Below are 26,770 nucleotides of genomic sequence, written 5' to 3'. Positions count from 1 at the left end.
CGGTGGATGGGAGATCGTAGGTTTACCCCGGGAATCATTTCTGTGTCACTGCTGGACAGAGGCACAACAAACTAATGGGCACAGTATTTTTTAACATAAGGGGTGGCGTAAGCCACAAAACTTTGGGCTAGGCTTATAAATTCCTTAGGGCAGATAGCCTAGTATAAACCTATGAACCTATAAAAGATCTGGGAACACAGATTGACAACAACCTCTCTTTTGAACACCACATTGCTACTGGGGTTAGAATGTCCTTCTGTGTGGCACATCTCATTACTAAAGGTTTTGCATCCATTAAGAAAGAGATCATTGTCTGTCTCTTCTCTTCCGTCATTAGACCAGTCATAGAGTACAATGCCCCATTTGGCATGTACCTCACTACACATGTGCACCAACTGGAGAGGCCACAAAAGTACCTCACAAAAAGGATCCTAGGCCTTAAACACTTATCCTATATGGACAGGCTCAAAAAAACTCCAACTATTCTCCGTCTCATATCGCCTACTTAGAAGCGATCTCTGCTTGACTTACAAAGCCATGTCTGACCCAGCTCTGTTAGAAATGTTACATCTAAAGAAATCCCAATCCCTGCACATTACATGATCCAGACACCTCAACCTCATTACCACAATCAACAGATCAAGCTGGGGGGACAGGTTCATAACCCAGAGACTGCTCATGCTATAGAATAGACTTCCCGTACATGTCAAGCAGATCCCCTCACTGGCCTTCTTAAAGAGAAATCTTGATGAGTGGATGGGAAATCGAAAATTCACCCCAGGGATCGCTCCAGTTGCTGTACTTGACAGAGGCACTGGGGACCAAGGTTGGGTGGCACGATGCCAGGGTAATCCTATGGGCTAGGCTTGTAAAGGCTCCAGGGCCATTAGCCTAGTAAACACCTATGAACCTATGAATGGCATTTATCTTCCACAGAAACTGCTATTATGGAGCTTAAGAAAAAATTCAGAGAAATCTGATTTTAGCTGGGAATATTATTTATAGCTGGGGACTGGGATTTGATTTGCAATAGTGAGGCTGTATCTAAGGGACACACAAGGTACAATACAACAAAAGATGCTATATTTCTTAGGAAATTTATAAAAATACTTGGTATGGAAGACATGAATGTAGTAGTAGGAACCTGGACAGAATTTACCTATTTATTCCCCAAAGTACAATAACTGGGTTAGACTAGATGGAAATTGTACTTCACAGGACAATGTACATTTAACTGAAAGCTTCATCAGGCATTCAATAACTATTTCTGATTAGGCATCAATAAAACTAAGATAAAAATGCAGGATAAAGATTTTACAATAAAACACTGTTTCTTTCCCTCTTACATGTTAAACTAAGAATTTAAAGAATGGATAGTGAAAATTAGGGAAGAAAAAAATAGAAGTTTTAGCTGGTTATAGGATAAAATGAAAATGGAGTTTTAAAATGGGGTCAAAATAAGACAGAGAGAGACATGGTAAAGAAGTAATGGAAATTACTAAAGGGGCTGACAAAGGATATAGTATTGCAGACTAAGAGGCACCTCACAGAACAAGAGGAGAAGCAAATGCAGAGTGCTATGAGAAAATAAGGGAGAATCTGGGTAATATGCCCAAGTTTAGAAAGACTGCAGTTACGCAATTATTTTAATAAGTCCAAAGAAGAAAAATATTCAGAACAAAGGCTTTGGCAACAGATCATTGAAAGTGTTGTCACCAAACGTGGGGAAACTGCAATAAGAAAAATAACTAGAGGTTCAAGCAGTATTCCAGAAATTTTAGGAATATTTATATAAATCAGAGAAATGTGGAAATCAAGGAGTTTTATAGGTCACTCTGTATTAAATAACTTGTTGCATGACATGGGCCAGAATTTGAGAAAAGTTGGCTAAATGTGATGCAAGTGCAAGGAAGACAGTATATCAATGTTAATTGTATGTTTACACTCTTGATGACACGTTCATGGTAGTATCAATTTCATTACAAAATTTAAACCTTCCATCAGTGGCAACTCTGACTTCACAATAAATAAACAAACATTACCAGCCTTAATATAAGACATAATTAAAACCATATGATCAATAAATTAGACTGATTAAACATTTGAAAACTCTTAAACTCACATCACCAAGTAATAAAAATACAAAAAAAAACTAAATTTTCATTGCCAGCACCCATTATAGTATGTGTGTGTGTGTGTTTGTGTATGCATATGTATATATATATATATATATATATATATATATATATATATATATATATATATGGATCTAGGATGTTTGATCGAATGATCAAATGTCCGAATCCATAACCACCGAACACACTTTAACAAAAGTGCTTTTATCGAAAAAGCGCTTTTGTTAAAGTGTGTTACTAAAAAAAAAAAAAAACACCACATTAATATTTTAGCAGGGGGGCTTCACCCCCCTGTACCACCCATATGGGGGGGGTTGTGCCCCCCACTTTAATATTCTCCCTCCAAGACCGCACTACAGTGGGGAAATTGGAATCTTCCCTTAACCACACTGTAGTACAGCCTCGGCAACAGACATACTTATGCAAAAGTGCTTCTTCGGTGAAAACCACTTTCACGTAAGAATGCCCGGCTATTTGGGTTTCGGACTTTTGATCATTCGATCAAAAGTCCTAGACCTATATATATATATATATATATATATATATACACACACACACACACACATGTATATATACATACTCTGAAACTTTTAAAATTCAGCACTTGAAAAAAAAAAAAAAAACTAGAGTCCTTCACAGTGTATATTTATATACACTGCATTCTGGTTACTCCAAAGCCAACTCAGCCTTTAATTTCAAAACACTACAAAGAGAAACAGCTTCAATGAGACCTAGGGGGCACTGTTGTGTTGTACCTCAGTTATCTTAGTACCTTGTGTTCCAAATAAAGGTCAACTGGCCCACCCCTAATTCCAAAATCAACTTTATCAATGGCTATACATTTAAATTTGAGTGGGGAAATTGTTTTTATTTATCTAGGGCATTTGTATCATCTCCCCTTAGAACACCATATTGGTCTTGACATATCTGTCACTTGTCTGTTCATGATGAAATAGACAAACATTCTTGGATTCTGTTCAAACAGCTTTATTACAAACATGAGAAATAAGGCGTTGTAACTTAAACTTATAAACTGACTACTGCACTCATACATGCTAACACTGGCTGTTATCTCAAAATGGCACTGCTGCCTGCACATTCTCTGTTGGAAATGCTTCTTAAAGGTACATACACATGCTCTGATGTATATATTCCCTCTTTGAGAAACTGCCTTTATATGAAATGACAGTATTCAATGGCATGCAATTTACAGAAATGTTCTTTTGACGTGCAATTATACCGAACTAGTTATTTGACATGCAATCATACAAAATTAGACATACACAAAATAATTATGTCCAAGTTGCTGTGTATTTTACACTAGATCTAGAAATAAAACCTGATTGTGTAACACAAAAGTCAAAATTGAATATAGCAATGAGGACTATTCAAGGAATGTTCAACTTTGGGGACAACTAGGACATCATCAGGAACGGGAATGGATACTGTGACATGTTCTCTGGTACGAACATTGTCTGGGTTGCTCTGAGATAGAGTATGTATCACAGGTACAATGCTGCAGTATCGTTTCTGATACAGGAAGATGTCTGTGGTTTCTCCTGTAATCTATACCCTGAGATTCCACTAAGTAGGATCTCTGCTGTATACATATACCTCTCATTTGAGCAATTCGATCAAAGCCTTTTGTCATTTGCATCCTCACTGTCTGTCCTATGATAAAACAAGCAGATTTCCAAATGAAGAAACCTGCTTGTTTTACCATAGCTGGAGTTCTGAGAAGAAAGCTTCCTAAAAAGTTGGGCTTTAATTGCTCTGTTTTTTTTTTTTTTTAGCATTAGGCACCAACAAATTAGAACTAATAGGCAAGGTTTTTCTGTTTTGCCTAGATAGAAGTCTTTGAGCAGGCTCATCACAGGGTATATTTATCAAACAGAGTAAATTCAAGAAAATATTGGTATTGTCACAGCTTGACCTCTCCGGTAATTGCTTTGCACTCTGTACTGCATATATTCATCAAGAGCGTTAGTAGATATTCAAGACTGCTAGTATCATGGATAAAGTCCCACTCTTGCAAAACTCTGAAAATTGACTGGTAAACTGAGAACTGATATCTTTGTGTGGACTACCATGGACTGAGAAATGTTTCATCTTGGCAATAACAGCACTGGATTTTAGGTTAGGTAGCAAATCAATCTCAAATCAGTTTGAATAAGAGTCTACCAATACTAAGTCATGTCGCTGTTCCTCTCAAATATGTCAGTTGCTACTGTTGACCAAGGTAGTTCAGGAAATTGGCTTAGCTGAAGTGGCTCTCTTTGGAAATGTGGCTTAGTTCTTTTGCACACTGAACAAGAAGAACGCACTTTAATAATGTCTTTTGCTAGAGGGACAAAATATTAGTCCTCTCACCCTTTTGGTAGAATCGTAACCAGGGTGGCCACAGTGTAAAATCTGAATTAATTCACTTTGTAAGAAAGCAGGAACTTCAACTTTTCAACCTTTGAAAATGATACAAAAATGAAACCATCTTCCATCAGCCTCTCATCTCTGTATGGAAAATAAGGTTGTACTTCTGCCAGCACACAGGATTACTTTGATGGCCATCCTACATTGATGAAGTGGTTGAGCTTTTGCAAAACTGGATCAGTCTTTGTATGATCTTTCAGCTCATTAAGTCTCATGGTAGAAAAATTATGCATTTCCATGACATCAAAGTCAAAATTTTCTACATTAAGCTGTTCTGTGGTATTTCTGGGTGATATGGATAAGGTATCAGACAGATAAAGGAGTTTACCCTTTGTATAGACCATTTTAAAATTGCTCTTCCACAATTTGAGCATCTTTCTTTGTAGTCTTGCTAGAACAGAATGCATAGCTTCTTCAAAATAGAAACTAGAGGTTGATAGTTTCTATCTGGATTGCTCAGCCATTAATATAATCATGGAACTTTGAACATGCGAAAACAATTGCAAAAGTTTCTTCTCAATTTGAGCATACTGCATCTCAGTTTGGGTAACTGTTCTAGATGCCTAGGCAACTGGTCTGTCCTCTTGGAAAATAACTGCACAAAGACCGAACTTTGAATCATCACAGCAAAAAACTGCTGTTTGTGGACATCATTGTATCTTAATTTAGGCGGATTAGCAATTTGCTGTTTGAGGTTATCAAATGCTCTCTGGTATTCTAACCATGACCATGCAAAATTTTTGCATGTTAGTTCTCTCTAAGGTGCTGATAACTCAGTAAAGCCAGGAATAAATTTGCCCAAATTGTTAACCATACCAAGAAAACACTGTAAGGCTTGGACATTGTCTGGAGCTGGCATCTCAATAATGGCTGCTTGTTTGAAAGGATCTTGGTCGTAAGCATGTACTGATAAATACATGACCTACATAAGTAACTTCTGGTCATCTCAATTAGCACTTCAGAGGATTGAACTTTAACTTTACTTCACATGCTTTGTTCAGAACTTTCCTGAGTTTTCTATCATGCTCTACTTCTCCATTACCTCCCACCAGTGAATCAACTATTATTGCACATGGGTAGCCAGAAAAAAATTGCTCCATTGCACACTGAACGACTTCCCTGGCAGAATTTAGTCCAAAAGGTATCCTGAGGAATCTTCTACCAAATGAGGTACTGAATGTAGTCAGTAGTGAAGATTTGTGATCAAGCATTATTTGCCAAATGAACTCTCCATCTAAGACAGAAAAAAACAGTGGCATTTGGCATGAGGATTGCAATTGCCTTGAATGTATGCATAGGATGATGAGCTATTTTTAATGCCTTCTTCACGTCTCATGTCAATGCATATTCTGGTTTCATCTGAATTTTTTTTTATGAGCTGCCACCATTGAAGATACCTACTCGGTTGGTTCTGTGACTGGACAAATCGCACCTTGCTGCACCATCTTGTCTAAGTGGACCTTGACTTTGTCCTGCATAGCTATTGGTAGTCATCTTGCTGGTCTGACCACTGGACTGACCTCTGAGTCTAACTTCATGGAGTACGCATACTGGGAAGTTTGCCTAGCTTGTTGAAAACATCAGCATACTCAGAAAATAGTATCACTGAAGCTAGAGCTGGGTCTTGTGCTTATATGATGTTTTTCTTTGGTAAAAGAAAGCAGTTTCATTCTCAAACTGTCTCTGAGATCTAATCATGACTGTACAGGACTTCAGACTACATAAAATTGCAAGCTGTAACTGTTCTCAGCAGAATAGCATGAAGGCACTACTGAACCTTCGGTTCAATTCTCTTCACCTCCATAAGCAACAAGCTTCACATAGTTGACCAAATTTAAGTTGCTCACCAGCTCTCACTTTAGCAAATGTTTCTGCTGACATTACATTATACTTTGAACCAGTGTCTTTGAGCACTGTGGGCTTACCATTGGTCAGGACAATACAAAATACTTCATTCTTTGCCAATAAATCTACTGCAGCATTAACCTTTTCACCGACCACTGATAAACCATCTACATAGAAAGTAGGAATGGAGCTCTCTGTATGATCAACTTGCTTTTTCGAGTGACCTTTCTTAATAACTTAATGAGGTTTACTTTATTTAGAAAACTTTTGAAACTGATTCCATTTTTACACTTGTGGCATTGCTGACCAAATGCTAAGCACTTTTCTCTCTGACTCATGGTTGGCACAACAAATATGACAGTTAACAATAAGACTTGACTTGGGTTTTGCTGATTCACTCTTGTACTTCATGGAGCATGCTCCTTTCACTAAGCTAGTTTTGGAACTTGCTGGAAAGCTCCGGGTTTTCCTCGCCAGACTCAAAGGAGTTGGTGCTGCCATGTGCTTAGGCCTGGTTCTGCTTGCCATGGGTTGCTTGATGTCTACATTTGCTCTAGAGGCTGCTGAAACCATGCTCTTATCAGTTGTAAGTATACTTGTGTGCCTTTCTGTGAGCTTGTGGATTTGTCAAATTTCTGTCTTTGCTTAATGTTAAATCACAGTCATGAAGCAAAATCTTTCTCAGTGCAGCACTATCAACACCACACACAAGCCTGTTCCTTTATTAACTCACCAAATCTGAAAGTTTTAGCTTTATTCTCAAGTCAGTGATATAAGCTACAAAAGTTTCTCCTGGCTTTTGGTCTCTTGTATGAAATAAGTGCCTCTGTAATGTAACATTTGTCCGGGGACTGCACATTTTTCTAAATTTACATTTTAAGCACTCATGGTCTTCCCTTGGTTCAGCCGGTACTACAATATGATAGTTTGCCCCCTTCTCCTGCATATATTTCTAGTGCATGCACAAATGAATACCGTCTTTCAATGGCTTCTGACCCAGCTAAGTTAAGCAGAATGAATGCCCTCATATGTGCTTCTTTGTCAGAAAAAGCTGCTTGTATGAAAATATCGTATTCCTGCTCAAATACTCTCCAATTCTCTGTTATATTATGATCAAACACAAGTAGATTTGGTCTGCAAAATCTCTGCCACATCGACACAGTGAAGGCGCTTGAAATCTCGTATGAACAGACACACACAAATATATGACAGAACTTTATGCCAGTATTTGTAATTATTCCCAGTAGCACACCTCCTCTTTGAAATAACTGTAGTTTGCCAAATAAATCTCCAAAGCACAAGAATACTCTGAAATCACTGTACTTTATGAAATCACTCCTTATCAGTGTAAGAAATACTTCAAAATGACTGTACTTTGCAAATAAACTGTACACAATAGAAAAAAAGCTCAGAGTAATAAACACTTTGAAGATGAATGCACTATGCAAATAAACTGTACACAGCACAAGAACCTTTCAAAATGGCTGTACTATGCAAAATAACTCTGTACAGTGCAAGACAACACTCTGAGATGCTTCAAACTACTCTAGTTATGCTTTGACTGGCTTCAGTCAATGCGACATAGTAGCTTATGCCAAAACATGGTCTTTTACCAAAGAAGCATGCAGTCACCTTGCGCTCTAAGTATAATTTTGCCCTTTTATTGTAATCGCTATGCCCTTTTAATATCTTATGCTCATTATATTTTTCTTGTGCCTGTTTTACATTAAACATGCTCGTTATGCAAACCAAAGATAATTCTGAGCCTCTTATGAATAGTTTTGCTAGTTTTATCAAATATTTTGGTTTTGAACATTTTCTTTAATAATGTCGTTTGTGCCTTTTGTTTGCTTAATATGTTTTTGTGCTACTCATTTGATTAATAATGCATTTTGTGCCTTATAAATGCGCTGTTTCATTTTCCTTACCAAATAAATCATTTGTGCAGTTTTCTTTACCTCTTCTCTGGCCCTTTTTCATTTGTTTGTGCTCCATTTCACTCAACCTGCTTAGTCTGCCTTCACCTTCAACTATGCACCTCAGTTGCTCTTCTAATCCTGGTTCTGACACCATGTCACTCGTCTGGTCAGGATAAAACAGACAAACATTCATGGGTTCTGTTCAAGCATTATTACACACAAATGCTTCAGAAATGAGGCTCTGTAATGTAAATACACTTTTAAACAGACTAACTTGCTGTTCTCTCAAAATGGCACTGCTGCCTGCACATGCTCTGTATTTATAAGCATATGCTACATCTGGAAATGTTTCCTAAAGGTACATATACATGATGTGATCTACAATATCCTTTTCTTAAATTTCCCTTTGGTCTTGCAAATATAGAAGCATTCACAAAATTGACATTTAGCAATATAAGCAATCTCCTTACTATAGCAATAGTACCTGTGCATAAGTTTGACTCCCCTATTCTGAATTATCTCAGTCCTTCTAGAATAAGCCTACGCTGGGAGCATTGTCCATAATTAATCATTTCTCCATCTTGAATCACCACTAATGGCCTCTAGAAGGTTTTTATAACACAGGTCTTATAAGCAATTATAGGTTTTAAACCCACCTTTCTTAAATACTCTGGGCCTGGCCTAAAAATGTTCCAGTTATGGTTAATGATGTCCCTGATAACATGAATATATAGAATGTAGGGTAAGATCAGGGGTCTCTGAAAATTACTACAGTAAACCTGGGTGGATGGCTTATGTTCACTGTTTGTTCCCAGTCCACTATCCATACAAAAATGTCCCTGTCATTTTCTTATTACTTCATTGAATATATTTCAAAAAGATTGTGGTTACTCATCTTTCCAATATCCCTTTTAATATAAGGCATTCATCCTGAATCATGCTGTCATTACTCATCATACAGGCCAACTTCACACATTGCCCTGTAACTTATCGCTTTTGATGAAGGAGGTGACGCTTATCAAAGTGGAGTAAGGAGTTACAGTAGGTAGGTTTTCTATACAAGGATGAATCAAATTTCTTGTAAATTCTATCTTTGGTTATAGTGACATTCAAGTAATGTACAATCTCCTCTTGTACTTCATTGTATCTTAAGAATCTTATTGTGCTCAAAATGTGAGTTGGCACACAAATTTATAAAATGATTCTAATCTTTCTGTATGGGGGATGATTGAAAATAAATTACAGACATCTATAGTAGCAAACTATAAATTGTATGAGTACATTTGGTTGGATACCCTAGATAAAAATTCCCAAGAATCCTTGTATAAATGTTTTTTACTTACTATCCCCTTACTGTGAAAAATCAACATATTTAGCCGAGAGGAAGGTTTTAGATGCTTTTGCATCTACTATTGGCATCAATGGGGGGGTCATATATACTCCTGTATATCTTGGTGATGCAGAACATGGTAGGGTAGAACAAAAGATATAAGACTGGATTTATAAAGGTTACCACAAAGTATACACTATGTGTATACTTAATGTAAGCTTTTTCAGTGAATAGATGGTACAGACATTGTGGAAGGGATGTTATTGAATTCAGAAAGTGAATACGCAGTGTATACTTTGTGATAAGCATTATGAATCAGCCTTTAATTCTGTCAAAAAAGCATGACTTCTTGAAAGAATTTGGCTATTATAACAGATCAGGTTTTTGACATATGGATACAAACTAACCTTTAGAGTCAGCAATGGGTGTTTGTAGCTTGGACTTCATAGGTCACTCTATATTAAAGAATTTGCTGCTTGACATGGGCCAGAATATGAGAAAAGTGGGTTAAATGTGATGCAAATGCAAGGAAGACAGTAAATCACTGCTGACTGTATGTTTACACTCATGGAAATCTGTTGAGAAGTCAAGGATGTGGGATGTGTGTGGACTATGCAGTCTGTTTTGAAATCTTTTTTTTTTTTTTTGGTTTTGAGAGCTATTCCAGAAATACTACTGACTTGCAATCTGTTTCACTAGTGTGGAATTTACAGAGTTTGTGAACACAAATGGAATCAAACAAATAACTTCCAAAACATTTTGTTTCATTTAGTAGCATAGCAGACAGTATTGAACAAGCTTTGAAGGAATGGAGAAGAATATGAAAGTGGATACAGGAAAAAAGATTTCAGGGTTCTTTGTCTAGCTTCAGAATTAAACCTCATATTGGTAAAAGTTTTCTTACATTGCAAGGGATGAGATCCATGTTTGAACTATCTACCAGATTTTATAGACTAAACAATTAAAAGCAACAATGGGTTCAGAAGCAGATATCTGGTACAACTGCCAAGTTGACTAGTTTCACAAACAATGTTGGAGTTTCTCTGCAAATCAACAGTCATGTTCCTAAATTGATTGCTACAATAACTGATAATTGAATGTTTTATAGTGTGCACCTTCCTAGTATGCAAACAAGACTAACTTAATATTACAGTAAACTATTTTCTCATTGCTTACCTATGCTTAGTAAACAAATGATGTTACTAAACAAAATGTTTCTGGACTAAAACTGTATACTGGGATTTTTTTTTTTTTTTAGGAAAAGGGTCGGGGTATAATTGTTTATTTGCTTATTATGTTTAGCTAGTACATCATGACCAGACTTTTTTTTTTGTTTAACTTAACTACAGTAATTTAAAAGACGTAAAAAAAAAATAGAAGGAAATACTTAGAGAGACTTGTAATTAGTATTCATATCAACCTCATCTATACTAATTCCTTGACCTCTTGCTTTTTTCAATTAATTTGCTTTATTTGGGATTTCAGCAACGTACAATCTACTTAAAAACAAAATGAGGCGTGGTAGCACAAATACCCATGATATTTCTGGTGTAGAAAATTGGACAACAAGAATAAGAAAGTTGAATGCTATTCACTTTTTTGTGTATACTTTGCATAGTATAAACAGCAATAAAAAAATTATTTAGCAAAATTGATTCTTAACCCAAACAAGCCATATGATTACAGCTCCAATACTGATAGAGAGAAAATATAAGGTAAGCCACATTGAAGATCTCTCTCTGAATAATTTTGAGAGCACCAGAAACAGTAAATTTGTAATAAACCTGCGGGAAATAGCCATCAATTGCACAATTAGTACACTTCTGAAGAAATATGACCCTACTTTTGATAAGGATCCATTGTGATTCAAGTGCTGTTTGGTGAAGAAATCTAAACTTAATCATCTAAATCCTTTGGAGGCTGCATTCTAAAAACACCAACATACCCAACACTGGAAAACTCTGTCTTAGAGAAGAAGGTGAGAAATGAAAGTCAAACTCATCATCTACCTGTTCTTCTAGTCCACAGTAAAGTCAAGGTATGACCAAAGCAGCACTGAGACAATAAAATATTGAGCATAAGAAACTTGTCAGCCACCTGTTTGACTTTCCAGGACTCATTGCCCTCAGTTCAGATAAAGCATATGTTTCTCAGTTGAAGAAAGTGGGCGTAAATGTAGATAAAACAGATCCTTGTTCTCCACCTTGAGTTTTCAGTACTCAGCAGTAAAGTCACAGAAGTCAATATTTTCACAACAGTCTTTCTAAAGATTGTACAGTATGCTAGTATTAATTTTCTCCAAGTAACTAAGAAACCCAGTTATGACAGTGTGATGGTTTACATGAGCTAGATTTGTTCTTTAGGCTGTACTATGGCATGAAGTTTCTACCCTGTTCAGTAAAAATGAAGGAACTTCACTATATTGGTTTTGCTAGAAAGGCTCCTTTTAAGTCCTCCAGTTAGTTTAAGACAAAATCTTAAATAATCTGTTTTCCCTTTGATCTTGCCAACTTAATATCAACAGAAGCCCCTACATGCCTTTTATTTTGGTCATCTTTGACATATTTTTAGTATTTAACAAAGTAAATCATAATGTTCTTCTAAGGCAGCTGTTTACCTACTTTAACGCTATGGGTGCTATTTAATAAGTAGTTTACCTTCCTACCTGACAAGACATGCCCAATGAATTTAGAGAAAAATTCTTCATTATTTTATCCTGTTACATCTGAAGTTCCTTAGGGTGTTCTCTGTTGCTCTCTGGGTATGCTACCCTAGATGAATTCATTAGAAAACATGATTTTCATTACCTCTTGTGTGCTGATACATGGCTTTACCTCTCTCTCTCAGGGTACGTCTCACACTGAGCTCAATCATTTGAGCGAATTCCACAATTTTGCAGTATGGCTACTTGCAAGGTATTTTACTATTACGCTGTTCTGTGGAGACTGCAGTGACTGTCTATCTAATGCCATATTATCTTTAAAGTCTTATTGTTTACTAGGCTGCACACAGTCCCACAAATCTAAAGGAGCCATTGATTTGCTATGGTCTCATCAGGCTCCTATGTTTATCTTTCCTAGAGTCATTGGAGATCCCTCCAACATGTTTAGAACTTCTGAGATTCTAGGCTTTTGTTATTTGGTTCCTCACCTCTGATACCTCCTTCACTAAAGACTGAGAGAGTCTCCCATACCCTCCAGTCTTGAATGCTGTCTTTAAAATTTTTTCCTTAATTTTGGCTTTTCATTCTGATAAAGTTATGCTTCTATTCTGTTTATTTTATCCTGATTATTATTTCCTTGCATTATGGGCTTCAAGTCATCTGCTACGATATGGCATTCAATCTTAAACATCTATCTTCTAGTTTTATGCAGAGATTTTTTTTTAAATGGTTTCCTGTACTTTGTCTATTTATCTTTTAATAAATGTTTGTATGTAGTGGTGCATGGTAACAAGCATCTGAGAACATCTGAGGATTCATTTAAATTTAAAATTAAAAATAGCCTTACCTTTGAGGCTTGAATCATTTGTAGTACTTTAGGATTCAAGATGATGCACAGTTTATACATCTTATTTATTTGTATTTATTAACTAGAGTATACCACTGATCTACATGGACCTTTTTCAGGCTTACCCTGTGAAGACTGGTTAAGTGATGGGTACAAAGTCACATAATTAAACAATTGATGGCTATGGGAATTAAACCATGGACTACAGGAAGCAAATCATTAATAGCTTAGAACCTTAATCCTCTGTTCCTGTAGCCAAACAGTTACATCAGACTTATTACTTCCATAAATCATTCTTGGGACAAGGGAGTGAGTAAGATTTTCATATTATGCTTGTCCTCTTGTTAAACTTTACTTCTGTCCTTGAGTTTTGGCTTCTTTGCACTCAATCAGGCTGAGAATTGTAGCCTCAAAATCATTTTTTTTCTGAAGCATTTGGTGGAGTATATTGAGGTAGTGGGTCCTGCATGTTACCAATTTTTCATGTAGTTTATTCCATGCAGATTATATAGATAAATTGGCAAAAGTAATAACACACAAGTATATTTGCATTTCGGGTGGTGCAGTGGTATAAAATGGCATTCAGATAGCAAATCACAGTGAATGGGCATGGAGATTGTCAAGCAAGGATACGACTTCATTATGCCAAACATAAGCAGAAGTCTCGCTCTTCTGTTTCACTTTTGTTTTGTTCTGATGGTGGCAGAACATTCTCAGCTTTGAAACTATTTGCACTCACATTTGTTACAAGACAATTGAGGTACTGCTGCTTTGCCATAGATACTGGATAACTTACTACTACTTTTGAATCCTGCAGGTTATTGGACTGTTTATACATGCTGTAATAATTCTGACAAGTGAAATATATAGACGAGTCCCACCGAGCAGTGCTCTTTTCCAGGCAATTTCTGTAAATATGCAGTACACAGACAGAAGTCAAACCACTCCAGATACTAAGCAAGTTTGCAGCACATGGTAATAAAGTATAAAGTGCAGTTTTAGTGGACCATTCCTGTATCATATCTTGCAGTAATGGTCATGCAGTTTGCTTTAGCAACATTCAATGACTGGGTGTGGGTAATTTCAGATTTAGCTGGCATTGTTTGATCAGGAGGATAGTGTGAAGCCCAAGTGATTAAACTAATCAAGCCACTGGTGCATCTTGCCCTACCACAGACATGAATGGATTATTGCTATAGTATGATATTATTTAAGAACAAAAGTCTTACCTTTTGTAAATAATATTGCACAAAAATAACTTTAGTGCTCTTCTGACAGCTCCTGGTAGTGTGGGGCAATACATTTTCTGAGCATGTTCTCTCTTTCTTTTTCTGTGTGTGACTTGCATTCTTTTTTCTATCGAGTCATTTTCTAAGCAAAATGTTTATTGTGTAGTGTCTGGCTTTCTGCATAATATACAGATGATAATTTTTGGTTTGTTGCCTCACAGGAAGATATCTGAATAGATGGTCCAGTCGCTGAAGTACATTTTGGTGGCTGGACGACTTTCTACTCAGATACACTAGATTTGCAATGGTCCGCTGATTGGGTCATCTAATCAGTGTGCATGTTTTTGAATAGGTGATTGGAGTTTTCTACAATTGTGCTTAAATTTAAGCCCTGTACTAAAAGTTAAACAACAAAGTACAAAATACAAGATTTAGCCTGTCCTCAGTGTATAAAGTGAATTAGAATCTTATAACAGTTACATGAAAAAGGTTACTATTCTTCTATTACTTGATGCAAAACCATTGTTATAAACTAAATAGCTGTAGACATGGATAGATGTGAGGATATTGCAGCCTTCTCTGACCATTAACATTTACAAGCACAGTTGTTACTAAGGGTGGTTAAGACCTGAACACAGGGTGATCATGCATTTGGAACCCAGAGCATTCTCATCTGTACTAGGTCATCCATAGCCACCTGGACAGATGTGAGGATATTGCAGCCTTCTCTGACCACTAACATTTACAAGCACAGTTGTTACTAAGGGTGGTTAAGACCTGAACACATGGTGATCATGCATTTGGAACCCAGAGATTCTCATCTGTACTAGGTCATCCATAACCACCTGGATTTCCATGGCCTTGAATCATATGGTTATGCAATTCTTAAAGCCTATCTGAGCATCATTATTGGACATAATAGACCAAATAATTATGCAACAACTGTAAGTGCATTTCTTCTTACATCACTTCCATTATTATTATTTTAACTATGCATCATTTCAGTTTGGGTATGTCTGTAATATCTGATGTAAGTGCTGAACAAACATCAGCTCTTACACCTTGTGCTTTTATATAATTATAAGTTGACCAATCCATGAACTAGTACATTGTGTTTTCCTCTTGGACTTATATTTACAGCAGAACATTAATTAATTTCACTTCCCTAGCAATAAGTAAACTGCAAATGACATTGTATTAAACAGTGACATCTGTAAAAAGGAATTGCTGAGAAGGTGTCCTAGATAATCAGCCTGATGTATCTTATTAAAATTACTACTAGTACACTCTGACATAGTCAGGTTGTTACTGTCTCTATCACTTTACATCTGTTAGTCTTATATTGCAAATATATTCTCCAGCTTGTCACACAAAAATAACATCACAAAAATGGGATTCTGCATGTTTACGTGTCTCCAGTTGAGCAGATTGTGCAATAATTCAACATTTAATTACCATGTAGGAGGTGTTTTGTCATTAGTATTCTGATCAATACAGGTGTGGCAGCTGCCTGCAAGTAATTAAAGATGTTTCAGGATGGCTGATGGCTCAGTCTGTTAACTTTTTTCTCGGCCAGGCTTGTACTGATTTCATATCCCATCCTACACACCCTTACCATCTGCAGCTCACAGTGTTGGGAGAGGCTAGACAACTGCAACTTGCATCTGAGGGATGACAATCAGGAATGAGGAGGAGGAATGGGGGGGGGGGGTTGAAGGAGATGAAGGGATTTGATTCCCATTTTGTAAGACTGATATTTATTTTCCACAGCTACTCAAATGCACACACATACGCAAGCACGCACAATAAAAGAAAAACCTTGCATATTAACAAAACAGTCAGACTCCATAGTAATGCATTTTGTAGTTTAGAAGAGATTCAGGAGACATTTCAGAATTCTTGTTTTTATGAAAATTCCATGCTATAACAAGTTTACATTTGTCATACGAGTAGAGGAAGTGATTATATTTCGGCATTAGTATACTATAAAAGTATTTAGTTATTAGCAGAGGCACTGACTGTGATTATGTATATCAGTGTAAACATTTCCCCTCACCTGACAATCCTTTGAAAAACTGTTTCTGAATTTCAGTGTCTGTATTACGAACCTTCTTTTTAATTTTTCCTTCTCCTAGATCATTTACATTCTCACATCACTTTCCACTTCAAGTATTTTATTTCAATTCCATAATTTTAAAGTAGAAAGTTTTGACAATTTTCTATGCCTCTAATCTGTCATATTTTGGAGTAAACCCTTTATCCTTATATCCTCCACTAGTCTCATGTCAGCCTGTAGATTGTGACAGTGTAGAACAGACAATAAACTGAGTAAGAATAATATTATCGGCACAGGGATGAATCTCTTAATTAGCAGTTTGAATCAATAAATAGATAAACACAAAGGGTGTATAAAAAGAAATCATCTTTTTTCTGTCCTGCATTAAGTGAAAGTTGGCAGAGAGCAGTGTAGATGCCTATATAATATATATATATATATATATATATATATATATATATATATATATGTATACATATACATATATATATATATATATATATATATATATATATATATATATTTCAGTATATAAAATTAACAATAGAAAAATACTTTCCATCCTATAGAAAACATGATGAAACGTCCTTGATATACAGAATCGATATTGACATCAATCTAGAAAGTGAGCTTGACAGTAAGTGCGCACCACCAAGGTAATATGGAATGCAGTAAAATTAATAGCTTTCTTTTATCGATTTCCATGACTAGATGTGTTCATGATGTGATGTGTTCATTTTAAGTGCACAGGGTGCAGGGTTCTGCTCTCCCAAGGGGATGGTATATTGTTTTACGGTATTCTATTTTCCATCTGCAACTGTAATCTTTTCCCAAAAATATATTTTTTTCAGGCAACTTTCCTACAAGTGCTTCTTCAATATACTTGTATAGGGTTCTGGTTCAAGAAATACAAGTGTTATCACATGTTCCATTACCCTGAAATGTGTTATGACACCTTTCCTATGATTTTGTGCTGTCTGGCTAATGCTTTAGATCAAGGAATAGGAGGGACTAAAGCATGGTTTCTTTTTTTTTCTTGCATTCTATTACCCTGAAGTGAAGTATTCCAATCACAATTTTTTTTAATTCTGTCTGGTATTCTAGCAATTTCTAACCAAATTTATTTTTGGTTTTGTACAAGGTTGTTGACTTATAGGAGAGCTGCTCCTAACCAACACCCATTCAACTTATTTCCTATTGGCTCACCTTTTGTTCTAATATGTACTTTCTGTTACTATGGTGCTGCTACTTCTCCAACTTCGGACATCAATGATATTCGTCCTTTACATGGAAGATTTCTTTGCATATGTATTGCTGTATGTTACACTAACATTGTCAACATAACTTTCTTGTCCCTGAATTCACATTTGTGACAACTCATGCGCATTTCATGTGTACCTCAGCAGCTCATTTTTAACCTGGCTGCAAAATAATCTAATATTATCTGGTTGACGGTCTATACTGTGCCCTCAGTTAGGAGCTGCTCCTTGCATAAAATGGACTGGCCACTTGCATAGGTAGTAGTCATTGAGGCAAATGAGATGTACATAGTATATGCTTGGCTGTCATCATGGGTGCAGCATTTTATTTATTTTATTTAATTTGATGACCGGGGAAGTCCACTAGGCCAAGAAGAGCCCATTTTCAGTGGAGGGGCAGGGAGAAAAGCTCCCCAATAATTGTAAGTTACATTTCAAATGTTACAAAAGGGCATAGTTCATGCAGCTAATTAAACATTTATAGATAAGCTCCATGAGATTTGCAATTGGCTTCTCACAATGTTACAGAAATGAAAAGACATAATTCAATACAGAAATTTCAACTTTAACATAAAATGAATATTTTTGTTATAACTCAATTGTAGGTTTAACATTTCAAAATATATAGCTACTAGCCATTAGTAGGTTAGGAAAATATTATGCATGGAGAGAGCAATAGTATATTTGAGATTGGAAAGTATAGTACAATAGATATTGGAGAGAAAATCAGTTTTTAGTAGGGGAGGGATTGTTTTGGGTGGGATAAAGTAATGGTGGTAGCTGGATGAGTCAGAGCAAAGTGGAATGAGGGGAGGGGGGTATAAGTTGGAGCGTGGAAAGGGCATTCCCATTTGGAAGAAAGATGAGAGAGTAGCTGAGATTTGAAATTTGTATGGTTAAGTAGGTTGCATAGGTGTGTGGGGAGAGAGTTCCACTGTTTAGCTAAGGAGTGGGACAGCAGTAGATGGCCAGGAGGTCATGCAGGTTTGTGGACCTGAAGGAGATTTTGTTTTTTTTGAATCTGAGTGAGCGGTTGGGAATGTAAGGTTTTAAGGAAGGGGTGCAAGCTGGGCAGTTGGCCAGTTTAAAGATGAGCTTGTAGGCAATGGTGAGTTGTAGGTAACTGAGGTAGTTGGGTAGTTCAAGCCAGCTGAGGGTTAGGAGGGAGTGGCAGTGGCGGGATGAGTTTTTTTAATTGGTTGCAAATTTGGAGATCTTGTGGTAGCAGGATTCAAGTTTGGACTGAAGGGCAAGATGGAAATTGGTGAAAGGAGGGGCACAATACTTAAGGGAGGGGAGTAGTAAGGTGGATGCAAGAGTTTGACAGGTAGAGGGGCTTAGGAAGCGGTTGTGTCTGTAGAGGAGACCTAACTTTTGGTGGATTTTCTTGATCGTGGAATAGATGTGGGTGTCAAATTTTAGTTCATCAGTAATGATGCCAAGAAGCTTTGTGTTGGAAACAATCTCATGGAGGGTGCTTTGGGCTCTGTATGTTGAATGTGCATTTGTCAATGGAGTTTTTGGTAGGGGAAAAAACATTAGTTTTGTTTTATTTGCATTTAGTGCCAGATGGTTAAGTTTCTGTTTTGGAGAAGGCTAGTTGGGTTTTTGCTAGGAGCTCGGAGGGGGAGAAGGCTGAGCAGATGATTGCTGAGTCATCTGCATGTTGGATGATAGATGTGTCTGGGATGGATTGGTGAAAGTTGTTGATGAAAAGGTTGAATAGAAGAGGGTCAAGAACAGAACCTTGTGGGACACCTGTGGGTGTGGGAAGGCAGGGGAGGTTGAAGTTTTCCATTTGACAGCTTGTTGGCTGGACAAGTAGCTGGACAACCAGGTGATGGTGGTTGGAGAGAGGTGTAGGATGTAAGTAGGCTGTGTGAGATGGTGTCAAAGGTCTTTGACAGATCTAGGAATAATGTGGATACGAACTTGCCTGAGTCACATTCGAGGTTTAGGGTTTCAAGAAAGGAAAGAACAGCAATCATGGTGCTGTGGCCAGGGCGGAAGCCATGTTGGGTAGGGGAGAGGAAATTGTTTAGTGTTAGATATGCCATGAGTTGTGCTTGTATTATTTTCTCTAGTATTTTAGAAAAGGGGAAAGAATGGCAATAGGCCTGAAGCTGGTGGTATCAGTATTTTTGCCACCTTTGTGGAAGGGGATGATGTAAGCATGGCCCCATATAGAAGGGACATATGATTCTTGTATGGATCTATTTATAAGAATATAGATGGGATAGGCAATGCTGTCTGCCGATTGTTTGAGGAAGGTTGGGTGCATTGCGTCAGGGTTTGAGTTTGATGAGCAGTCTTTTTATAGTGCTTGTGGGATTGGGATTGAGGTAGAAGGATGTGGAGGAAGGTTGATGATTTGGGTGGTCGTTGGGGCAGGAGGCGGTGGTGGTGGAGGGGGGTGGGAAGGAGGCAGATAGTTTAGCTATGAAGTCTATGAAGAATGAGTTGAACTGGCTGGTTGTTTCAAGGTTGGGAGTCTGGGCAGGGGTTTTCTTTGTTGCCAAGATGCAGCATGCATGAGATGGAGTCCCAGAATTTTTGGAGATTTGAGTGCAAGGACTGGAGTTTGGATTAGTGGACTTTACTGTCTTTAATTTTTAGTTTTTTTTCATAGTTGATTATACTCTAGGAGGGTGTTAGGGTTTTTTATGTTTTTGATATTGTTTCCATTTTTTTGTCCCTTTGTTGCAAGGCTAGTTTAGTATCTTTTGCTAGCCATGGGCAGGGATTGGTTTTGATCTTTTGCTAGCCATGGGCAGGGATTGGTTTTGATGTGTTTGGTTCGAGGGGGGGGGGCTTGCTGATTGAGAAGGGTTAGGAATGAGTTTTTAAAGTAGGAAACAGCATCATCTAGAGGAAGGGTTTTAGTGGGGACCAGTCATTATGCTTTAAGCATTCGGAAAAAGAGAGTTGAAAGAGGAGAGGTTGTGGGTTTGGATATAGTGGTGTTTATGCAGTGAAGATGGGAGACTGTTGGCAAAGGCTGGTAGGTTATTGCTGAGAGGATCAGGTAATGTTCCAACTATGGTGATGAGGTTTGGGTGAGTTGTTTGGATCCAGTCAATGATGGTACCAGAGGCACCATCTTTATTTGGTCTGGTTGGAAATTGTATTAGTTAGGAGAAGTTGTACAGGTTGATTGTGTGGGATGGAGCTTCAGAGTTAATAGTATTCCAGCTGATGTTGGTATCACTGAGTATATAGGTTTCATTTTTTAAATTGGGGAAAACCAGGACAGGATGTTTTGAAGAGTTTTGATATTGGGCAGCGATACATATGGACTTGTGGTTGTTTATTTTTATTAAACCTATTAATTTCAGTGTTGACAAAGGTTGGTATTTTATTGGAGTAGGGAGTTATGGTGTGGTAGGTGGGGTAGATTATTGCTACTACACCTCCTTTTTTTTGTGGGCTGAAATCATTGCAAATAATTTGGAAACCTGGTGGTAGAATTTTGCTACCTTTTATATAGGTTTTCAGCCAGATTTCAGAAATGACGGTAGTGTCTGTGTGATTATGGGAGAGCCAGGCATGGAGGTAAGGGATTTTGATTTTTAGGCTTTGTTCGTTGTGTTGTAAGGCAAATGGACTTTGAGTTTGTGGGTTGAGTGGAGGGTTTGGAGAGGTTGATGTTAAAGATTGGTCTGCTGTTGGGATGGATGTCACCGGCTAGTGAGAGAGAGGTGTGGAGTAGAAGAGTTGAGGCAGTGTGTTAAGCAAGGGTAGCATGGTTTGTGTGAGAGTAGTGATTTTCTGGTACCACATTTAAAAGGAGAGTACAGGGGGGTTGGGTTGGGAGCAGTTTTGGTTTGAAGAAAGATTGGATTAGAGGTAAAGATTTCATGTGAGATGGATGAGTAGGATGGGGAAGTGAGGTTGATGGTAAGATGTAGTGGTGTGTGTGTGAGTTATGACAAGGGTTGGGAAAAAGTGTGAGATCAGTAATAGATTAGTAGGGCAAATGGGGTTATAGTGAGAGATGTTATGTAGAGCACTGTAGGAGTAGTGGATGTTTGGGGTGATATAGATCTGGTGGGTGGAGTTTGGCTTAGGTGTGTTGTGATTGGAGAGGTGTTGGATAGGGAGGAGTCAGGGGATGTATAAAAGTACAGGTAGTGGGGACGGGTGGAATTTGAGGGCAGGGTAGGGGAGCGGAGTGAGTCCTATGCAGAGTCTTTACTGTACACTTGTAAGAACAGTTTAAGTCATCATATTGTACATATTCACCAGCCATTATCAACCATACAAATGAACCGTTCTTGTGCCACATTCCAATGCATATACTATGATTCATCATCTACTTATTTATTTGTCTTTGTTGGCCAGGACATTGTGACTGAGCAGAGTCTGTTTTCAGCAGAAGCCCAGGGGGAAAAGTTTCATCACAGTACATTTTTATTAAGAGAATTTCAGACAGTTCTCAGAAAAAAAAGTTAATTTCTCAAAAAAAAAAAAAAAAAAAAACAATTACTAGACAGGTGTATATACTAAAGTATTTACGTCAGCAAATATATGTCTATACAGTCCTGTTAGCTGTAGAATCTTGCAGGAATTAAATGGGGTTATACTGTGGAAGGAAACCTATTGCTATAAAGATGTTCAGTGTTCTTAATTTTGGAACAGAAAGGTTTGTAATGAGTTCAAGAGAGAGAGAGAATGAAATAAGTTATAAAATTATGTAGAAGGAGAGATTTTAGTATTTAGATTTGTAAGGCGTTCAAGAAATGAAGTTGTAAAATTATGCAGGACAGGAGATATTAGTATTCTACAGGATAGTGGTAATAGCATTTGAGTGAAAGCAGGGTATAAGATTATTTCTACCTAGGTTGACTATTCCAGATTGATATATCTGGAAGTTTTATTACTTGGGTATAGAGGGAATCCATGACAGGGACAGAGTGATTGATTGAGGCAGTTATTAAAACAAAAAGATGAGGAGTGATACTTTACATGGGGGGATAAAGAGTGGTTTGATTCACGTGCAGGAGTGCAAAAAAATTAGTGATGAGTAATACATTTTAAGTCTTCAGTAGATGCCTCAACCTTGTGGTGACCAGAATTATGTAAGGTATTGCTTGAGCTGGGAGTTTTAGTAATTTATACTTGTGAAGAGATGGTGTTCCAGGGTTTGGAACCATAACAGGGAGTACAAGAGATGGTGTTCCAGGGTTTGGAACCATAACAGGGAGTACAAGGAGTCCCCTGATGAATTATTTGCTTTACTAGTGCTTTAATTCCAGAATGTAGGTCCCTTGCAGGGGTGTAGGGTAATAGTATATTTTTAATGCAGGGTGTTTTTCAGGACAATATATGAGCTTAAATGCCATAACTAGCTTGAGAGTATGTTGAACTGTAACTAGTTTAGTTGTTTTAAGGATTGGCAGTGATAAGTCTGCTATGCAGTATTGGCAGCAAATTTGTCTACTATGTTGAAACAGGAGGCTAGTTTGGATTTTATTTTAGAGCTTGGGTGTTTTTAAGGATAAATGGCACATATAAAAGAATGAAAGCAAATAGGATGACACTAGGGTTTCTCTTGTGGGTTTATAGGATACTGTTTTGCCCTGTAAATGGGGGCCATGTTTCTGGTGGGTCTTTTTAATTGTTTGAAGAATATGTTGATCAAATTTAGGATTGTCATCTATTACAATTCCCAGTAAATTAGTATGTGGTACTACCTCAGTTTGTGTTTTGTAGATATAATCTAGAAAGATTGTTTTTGATTGAGGTAATGTTTTGGGGTAGAGAGCATCAGTTTTGTTTTACTGGAATTAAGGAGCAGGTTTGAATTTTTCAGCCAGGTTTTGATTCAAAAGAAAGAAATTTCTGTGATTTCTTGGAGCGTGGATATTGCAGGAGTTGTACATATAAAAGTCTAATCATCTGTGTATTGTACTATATTTGCTTGGTCTATGGTAGTGCAAAGCTTGTTTATAAAACTATGGAAAAGAAGGGGTCCTAGTATAGAACCCTGAGGGACAACTACGGTAACAGAGGAGGAGAGGCCCTGTTGCTATTTGACTGTTGCCTTCCAAATAGACAACTAAAACTATATTAAGGGAGGACTGGGAGAGTTCAGTGACTAAATGTTAGGGTGATAGTGTCAAACACTTGGATAAGTCAAGGAACACAGTTAACACTAGGTTTATATTACTATGCTGGTTTATAGTGTTGAAGTGAAGGAGGACAGTGGTTGTGCTGTGGTGGGATCTGAAACCGTGCTATGTTTCAGAGAACAGAATATTTGAATTTAGTTGATATAAAAACTGAACATGAATATACTTTTAAATAACTTTTAAATTATTATTATAATTTATAACTTTTAAATTATTTTTAATAGGGGGATAGGACTGCAATGACACCATAGTTAAACTCTGTGGATGTGCCACCTTTGTGTAAAGGTATAATAAAGGATTTTTTCATTTGGAAGGATTGTATTTTTCAAACATAGATCTATTTATCATTTTCAAGACTGGAAAAGCAACTGCATTTGCATCCATTTTTAAGTAATCTCAGGGGACCTGGTCAGCAGGTTTGATGGCTGATTTTAACTTGTGTAGGAGTTTTTAATAGTGCAGGTAGGTACTGGGCTGAAGTCAAATAGCTGAAGATATTTAGTAGAGTATGCAGGTACTACATGGTTAGTTAAGGTAATGTTTCTGAGGAACAATATTGTATGTATAAAATAGTTGTTAAACTGCATGGAAACTGAATCAGTAGTAGGGCTGGGGGTAGTAGTTTTACCCGAATGTAAGTGGTATTTTTTGGTTGTTTTGATTATTTTGGAGGTTGGTATGATAGGTTTGCTTGTCTTGCTTTATTTGGTATTTTGTTCTATTCCTTAGTTGCCTGAAAATTTGAAATGTATTTTGTGTTGTAATTTTGAACCACTTTTTCCAGGCTTTGTCACACTGTAGCATTAATTATTTGGTTTCCTTTGCTAGCCATGCTGTATTCGGTATTTGCTAGCTGCCTTTATGTTGACCAACATATAGCATATATCACAGTAATGCATTAGGCCGATTCTCTTTTCATCATCACCATCAACCCCTTTTTTTTTCCATTTTCTACTTAGGGTTGGGGTGATGCATCATCACCATCTCTTAATTTCATTCTACTCTCCAACCTTCTTTGACAGTCGTGCCTCACTGTAACAAGGCGTCTGTTATACAATCCATCGTGTCATTTCTGTTGGATGCTGGCTGCTATAATTTTCTCTTGCCTTTTTCTCATTTGTCACCAGTCATTTATACCAAGTTGTCTTCTGCATCCCTACACATGCCTGAACCACTATAGTCGGTTCTCATTGACTTTTTTGCAGTTGCAGCTGCTAGGGTTTTAGCCACATTCCAATCGTTAAAACTAGTTTCAACCCATTTCTTCTATCTTCCTGGGTCCAAGAACATTTATTCATCTGTCCTACAGTGCTCATCTTACCAACATCTTAGGCACTTCATCACCATCACCTCAAGTTTCTTAACTGCTCCATTTTCACTGCCCAGGTTTCTGTGTCATGCAGTAGTACTGGTCACACCACTGTTTTGTACAGCTAACATTTCAACTTCTTTGGCATTGTGTCATACATTACCACTGATACTCCGTGCCAGTTGTCTCTAGACCCCCTGATTCTAACTTTGGACACCTTTTTCAGACGTCCATTCTCTTCAACCACCCCTCCAAGATACTTGAAGCTGTTAACCTGTTTAATTTTCCCTTCTATCTTGGTTTTCTGCTTCTTTTTATTTCATCATTTGCAGCCACTACAGCTGTCTTATCTGTCCTCAGTTTAACCCCATGTGTCTTCAGCTTTGCATTCAATTCCTCTGTCACTTGCTGAAGAATTTGTTCATCCATTATGCCTGCCTGTGATTAGGGTTTCCAACTTTTCATGTCAAAAATTCTAGACAAGTACGTGTAATTTTGGTACCCCCCTCGCACGCTCCATTCCAGTGTCCCATTACATGAGGGGAAAAAAAATTACACCCTGTTAGTACTTTCCACTTCGCATATAGTTTTCTGTCTAATTTTTATATTTAGCCAGACATATTTTGATGCATGCCGAATACATTAATTGTATTTCTCCCCAGCTGCTATAAACACTGTTCAAAACTCTGTGTGCATACTGTTTTCTTCTTTACTTCTACAATGATTACAGATATTTGGATTTAATTTAAGACGTTTGTTTTGAATTTTATAGCTCAAACACTGATAGACATTTGCTAAACAAAAGTAATAGTCTCACAGTGAAAACAGACTTGGCATTAAAACTTCTCTGCCTTTGAAACTCACATTCACTGAAATAGTAGCGTTGAAGCCCACACTCAAAGAAAATGCATCTGGCCAGTGGCAGATTAAGTTTACCTTTGGGTTGTTTTCAAATCACCATCCCCTTACACACATTTTTAGGACTATGCAAAAGTTATTTGGTTCACCTTCCTGATTGTATTAAATTATAATATATGATTAAATTATATCCCTTGTATAAAACAGCACCACTTGTACAGCATGTTTTAAATTTATAGTTTTGACCATTTTTTTTCCAGTAAGCAATGAAACAAAAACATGTGACAAAACTGCCCAGTTCAGAATATTTCAACAATAAATGTCAAAGGTATGTGAATATTGACTGATACTGGTGGATTGTAATGACAATCTCTGCAGAAGTAAAGGTCAACTGAATAATCCCACTTTAAAGAGAGCTGTAACTAATGAAAAGGTTGCTGCTAGCAAACAACTTTATATTTCATTGTTTCATTTACAAATTTAGTGCCTGCTCTTAGTGGCTGCTCTTGAAGAATAAATTGCCTATATTACATTAAAAATGGTAAACTGGTAATATCGAATAGGGGATGGATGGCAAACTGAAAACAGGATCATAGTTACTAGGCATCTCATCCAAAGGAAAATAATTAAGACTGCAGTACCCCACTCCCTTAAAATACAACACAGTATCAGCAATCCCTCTATATACTGTGGAATACTCCTTCCCTATAAGAGTTCAAGTCAGCCCAAGACTTCCAAAACTGCATACAACTGGTTTACTACA

The sequence above is a fragment of the Protopterus annectens genome, chromosome 17.part0 (assembly GCF_019279795.1).
Source record: "Protopterus annectens isolate FY-2018-M chromosome 17.part0, PAN1.0, whole genome shotgun sequence".
NCBI classification, from domain to species: Eukaryota; Metazoa; Chordata; order Ceratodontiformes; family Protopteridae; genus Protopterus; species Protopterus annectens.
Note: the sequence above shows the minus strand (reverse complement) of the source record.